This window comes from Ixodes scapularis, unplaced genomic scaffold (assembly GCF_016920785.2).
Source record: "Ixodes scapularis isolate PalLabHiFi unplaced genomic scaffold, ASM1692078v2 PGA_scaffold3__209_contigs__length_174095766, whole genome shotgun sequence".
Taxonomy (NCBI): domain Eukaryota; kingdom Metazoa; phylum Arthropoda; class Arachnida; order Ixodida; family Ixodidae; genus Ixodes; species Ixodes scapularis.
The window spans coordinates 29,612,556-29,618,644 of NW_024609868.1; the positions used below are offsets into that span (position 1 = coordinate 29,612,556).

General features: G+C 48.1%; 1 pseudogene; it reads left to right on the forward strand.

The window, feature by feature from the left end:
- Positions 1 to 1,213: 1,213 nt before the first annotated feature.
- Positions 1,214 to 3,431, forward strand: LOC115315127 (annotated as a pseudogene).
- The last annotated feature ends 2,658 nt before the right edge of the window (positions 3,432 to 6,089 follow it).

The window sequence follows — 6,089 nt, forward strand, 5'->3', positions numbered from 1 at the left end:
CATAATATTTGGGGCTGAAGCGGTTCACACACCGCTATTCATATTAGCTCGAAAAGAACAAACCTCTTTACCTGACAGAGCTACCGACGCCGCACTGTCAGCAGTCAATAAATTGTATTTTTTTCTGATGTCCGATGTTCTGATTTTACGTTTGCGGCTTCATTAATATACAGAATGGGTGATTACTAATTTTTGAGGAATTAGTAAATATGCCCAATGAACTTCAAGAATATTAAAAAAAAATAAACGAGAGATATTTTTAATAAAGTGACGAATGAGCATTGTGTTAAAGTGCCACATGTGACGCAGAATCCGGTAAGTTGGTACGCCACTGTGTGCTGAATTCATCAGGTTAGATTCCAATCTATAAATATGTAAGAGTAATGTTTTAAATGTTTTCTCTTCGTCCCCTCTGGGTGTTTAGTTCGATGACTTTAATAATTTTCAAGTAATTACATTAAGGGAATTGTTTTTCCTTCCAAGACTGCCTAAATTACTTTTCCCTCCAGGTAGGCGAGTTTTCTTCTCATACACGATGGCCATGCGAGGCGCGTCCATGCTGCAATACAGCAGCCCCGGCAGGACATGTGGTTGGCTCTGGCACCTCGCATTGGGTCGCAGGAGCCGTTGCTTTTGTCGTCTGCGAAGCTACATGCAACTGAGGATACGCTAAACAACTTGGTTTTCATAAAGACCTAAATACCTAAAGACCTAATTTCGTCAATTTCGCGATTTGAAAATAATCACGAAAAATTTGCCCGTGAATACTTCGCCCCCGTGGTAACGACTACACCAGAATCATGAAAATTTCTGCCGTCGAAATAATTCCGAAATTGGCTGATTTCCGAGTTGCGCGTGCAGCATCGCAATCTCAACACAGCACGTCTAAGTTAACGTAATCGCAAGCTATAGCTCGGAAATAAATAAGTAAAAAAATTTGCATAGCTTTCCTAACCCTTCTCCCTCCCCCCAGACGAAAATCCTGGGTACGCCAATGATAGATACCATGCAGGTCTGTTAAAAACGTATCCGACTTTTTTTTTTTTTTTTTTTGCCAACACTTGATGGACATGAAACAAGCGCGCTTGCATCAGCCGACCTTGAACCTTCGTACGCATGCGTGAATTTTTTCCCAATAGCATCAGTCGCTGGGAAGCAGCATTTGAGTGAGGTAGTGCGTAGTGCTTTCCTTGGTTTTTTTATTGCGAGGAACATGGCGGAGTGACTGGAGCAGCGCTACTGCATGAAATTTTGCCAGAAACTGGGCGACAGCCAAGTGGAAACCACTCGGAAGATTCGGACGGCTTTCGGTGACGAAGCTATGAGCAGCACACAGATTATTAAGGAGTGGTACAACCGGTTTAAAGCAGACTTGTACACGTTAGTAAAAAGAGTAACAGATTACAATTACAATTACTTCACTGTGAAATGTAATCGACTACAATTACAATTACAGCCTCAAAAAAGTATTCGAAACATTACTCTAAAGTGATCGATTACTTCCCACGTTACTTTTCTTTTAACTTATTTTATTATGGTAGCATAATCCTTGAAATCTCGCGCTCAGTTGTTTCGAAAAAAAAAAAATAGCCTTCACCGTTTTTGTTTAGAGCTGAGTGAGTGTCGCCAACACACCCAATCCCTCTCGTGAAAAATGAATAAAATAAAATAAAAAGAGCGCTGTTTAAATACATTACTTACAAGAAGCTGGATAAGGTCATTTTTCATACCCCAGACGTAGTCGCCGGTGTACCAAAAAAAAAAAAAATGTAGCCAGGAAAGGAAGCATAGTGAAGTAAGTAGCCTACTAATCCTCAAGGTCCCGTGCCGAGTGGTTTCGAAAAAGCAGGGTGTCGAACCGGAACCGAACCGAACCGAAAACCGGAACCGAACCGGTATTTTTTCCGGAACTGAACCTGAACCCGAACCGTTATATTGTTATCGCGATGAACCCGAACCGGAACTGAACCGGAAAAAAAAAAAATAACGGTTACCGGCTCATGTCAAAACGGTTCGGCCTCGCGCTGTTGACTATGAATGTGCTATCAATGCCATTTGTTTTTTAAGTGCCGTCAACTGACACACACCTCGCTTACATATTTTTCTTCTCCACTCAGTCTTAGGAATATAAACGCTGCATCCGTGAATCTTGACAAACGCTGCATCCATGAATCTTGACATAGGAACCAGTATTGCGCTGGTCGCGGCTTGCACGGAAGAAAAAAAATTAGAAGGCTGTGCAAAAAAAAAAAAAAAAAATCGCGTTACGGGATTTCATTTTTCTACAATCTCGTAAATCCTAAATGCTGCTGTGTGCTCATTTCATAACACGTTTCTAGAACGCGCGAGTTCTTGAAGCTTGCTTCCATCGGAATGAGAAAAGAAAAGGCTGTGGAGTTTGATAATGTTTGAGGGAGAGAAAGAAATTTTATTTACAGTTGAAATGAGCATTCATGAATTATATCTGCTCTTCGCTGCCCCAACCACCGGTCAGAGTATATGGAGCTATGAAGTGTCAAGATTTACATGCCGTATTTTTTCGTACCGGAAACTCGATGTATCCCGTTTCGTATGTGCTGATTTCAGATGTTTCATTTGTAATTTATTTTGATGTTGCAATTTGTCATTTATAATTTCCGAACCGGTTCGCGAACCGGTTCGCGGATCGAATTAATCGAACCGGAACTGAACGGGAACAAAATAAATTTACCTGAACCTGAACCGTAAACGAACCCGTATTTGTTTCAATTCGACACACTGCGAAAAAGAAAAAAAAAAAAAATTGACCGTTGCCCAGAGCTGATGCCCAGAGCTGAGTGACTCCAGCGTATTTAACACCTTCCACCCCCACCCCCACCCCCCCCCCCCCCAAAAAAAAAAAAAAAAGAATTGAGAAAAATTGAGAAGAATTGCATTGGGTCGTTTTATAATCGATTACAGTAAAAAAGTAATTAAATTGCAAGCATCGGTACACATTAAAGGAAGTGATCGAAGCGTTACAAAATTACAGTAAAATGTAACTGATTACAAGTAATCAATTACTTGTAAAGCGTTACGTACAAGTCTGGTTTAAAGACGGTCGCACATCGGTGGAGAGCGAGCCACGCTCCGGACGGCTATCAACATGCCGAAATGACCAGGTCATTGCCGAAGTGAACGCTGTGGTGATGCTGGATCGTCGTGTGACTATCGGAGAAATTGCGGAAGAGGTGGGCATCAGCACTTTTTCTGCACATTCCATTATGACCGAAGATTTGGCCATGAAGACAGTTGCGGCGAAATTCGTGCCGAAGCTGATCATGGTGGACCAAAAGCAACTTCGTGTTGAAGTACAGGACATGCTGGATTCCACAAACAGTGACCCCGACTTCATGAACACCACAATCACTGGTGACTACTCCTGGGTGCACGGGTACGACCCGGAAACCTAATCCCACTCGTCACAGTGGAAGCGTTCCAGGTCACCAAGACCAAAGAAGGCCCGCCAAGTGCGCAGCGGCGTCAAAGTGATGCTGACTGCTTTCTTTGACTCCCGCGGTGTGGTACACCACGAGTACGCACCACAGGGGTCAAACAATCACCACAGAGTACTATACGGGGATGTCCTCCGTCGCCTACGTGATGCTGTGCGGCGCAAGAGACCATCACGACCATAGTCGTAGACTACGGGGGGGGGGGGGGGGGGGGGGGGGGGGGGGGACACCGGGGCTCGTGCCCCCCCTGGTGAGATCCGGGGAGGGGGGGGGGGGCCGTGATCCTTACCGAGACGCTGTTTACTTGCCATGTAACGAGCTTCTAGTAGTGGCATGTAACCAAAATAACGCACACAGCGACGGACACATGGCGATATACATACGCTGTAAAATGTACCCCCTAAAATAAACTACTGATAATTGCCGGTGTAAAAAAAAATTGCGCGAAAAAGCACTCCCCCCCCCCCCCCTCCCCCCGGGAAAATGGAAAGTCTACGCCGCTGATCACGACAATGCTCCAGCACATTCCTCGCACTTGATTCAGACTTTTTGGCGAAAAACCAGACTCCCGTATAGTTCAACAGGCTCCTTACTCTCCTGATATGGCCCCCTGCGACTTCTGGCTGTTTCCCAAAATCAAGAGGTCATTGAAAGGAGCGCGATTTCAGACAAGAGAGGACATTATGGCTTCAACGTCAGCTGAGCTTAACTCCATTCCGAAAGAGGCTTCTCGGAATGCTTACAACAATGGCAGCACCGCTGGGAGAAGTGTGTGGAGTCCCACGGGGATTACTTTGAGGGTGAAGCGATAATAAGATGTTCGAAACTCGCCAATGATTTGTGTTGTTCTCGGTGATTATAATCAGCGATGGTTGTTCTCGGTGATTATAATCAGCGATGGTTTGCTTCAAGATTCGTCCTTTAGCGTTTTTGTCGGCTAATGCCGAAATACCATTGACTGCGGGGTGATAATAAGTTATCGGTGACTATATAGTACAAATGGAACTTATCGGAGCCTCCGGCGGTCCGGGGTTGCAAACATTCTCTGCGACCGACCGACGGACCGTGGGTTTGCAAACTCTATCACGTGCCAAACCACCGACCATATCCCCGCACGGTCTCCCGTTAGGTGCCAAGAAACCCCACGCAGGTTCGGCGCCCGCTTCCCAGAGACAGTCGGTCGAGAGCCTAGATTCGAGGGAGCGAGCAACGTCAAACCATGCAGAGCGCTCGCAGTTTAATGGCGGACACCTGGAAACGCTCTGAAATCTGGGCACATTACGAGTGGGCGGAGCGGCATGCACCTGCGCGCCAAAAGCTCACCTCCGCGCGCCGCTTTTGCGCGGGAGTTTGCGCGGGATGCCGCCGCGGAATGGAGGCGTCCTCTTCCTCGACTCGGCTCCGATGGGAGACTAAACCAGAAGCCGCGGAAGAGAGAGGGCATCCATTAGTGCATGCCCAGCAGCAGCGGGCCGGCCAGGAGCGGCAGCTCCCGTGGTCGTGACCATGCTGGTGGAAGGCCACCGAAATCCCAGCTGCCGATGCGTAGAGCGGGTCGGAGGAGAAGACCTCTCCGGGGCCGTACGCGCCTTGGGCCGCTTCCGAAAGACAACAAGCCCTCTGTATGCAGCTGCGAAGAGCCTCCTCAGGCAGCCTCCGGAGAGCCTAGACTTAAGAGAGAAAGCAATTCAGACCGCGGAGAGCGTTTGCAATTTAATGGCGAACGCCCCTTCGCGCAGACTGGCCGTAAGTGCTAGTCTGCGCAGGAGGCGAGAAGGCAAGTGGGTCGGAGCTGGTCGGAGACGCTTGCGGACGATTGACGCTTTCGACACCTCCTCCTCGCAGACCCCGATAAGGCAGTTGGGAACGCTCCGAAATCTAGGCACATTGGTAGCCTCGCGGGACGACGGTGCTGCCACCACTGCCACTGTGCGGCCTCTGTCTGCTCTTATAAGCACAGCAGGGTCAATCGCATCGTAGCGGCTGTTGACCTTCGCGGCCAGCGGAATGATTTCGAATTAGGCGGATCGGTGGCAATCGCGGTGGACTGCGCAAGACCAGCTAGGAGACAAGGCCCGTCCATGACGTCGTCGTCGGTGGATTCTCGACTCGACCCAAGCGGGAAACATAAGTCAGCAAGGCGGTAGAGGCGTCCGTCTTGGCGTCGACGCGCGCCAACGTCGCGCTCGTTGGGATACGCTGGGTGGATCCACTACTGATGACGTTTGAGGGGGAGTGGTGCGGGCCTTGTCGTAAGGAGCAGCCGCTCGAGCGGAACCAGGAGCGCGATGATGGAAGGGACGATACCCATAGCGGTTAGGCGGTGCGAGCAGCTGCTGGGGTATAGATAGGCCTGTCTCACGCCGGGGCATTTAAAATGGCATTTATGCTCCCAGGCGTCCCCAGATTTTCTAAATGTCCTTCGGATTTCTCTCGCGTGTTCTAAGGTGGGTGTTTAGGCGATTACTCTCTAATGGCGGTTCAGAAATTGGTGAAAAAGATTAAACAAAAATATGATTTCATTGCAGCGAAACTGTAATAATTCCTGAATTATAGTAGATAGACTTTTAGTGGATCGTACGCTATATAGAGCTTCGCGTTGCTAGCAGGAGTACG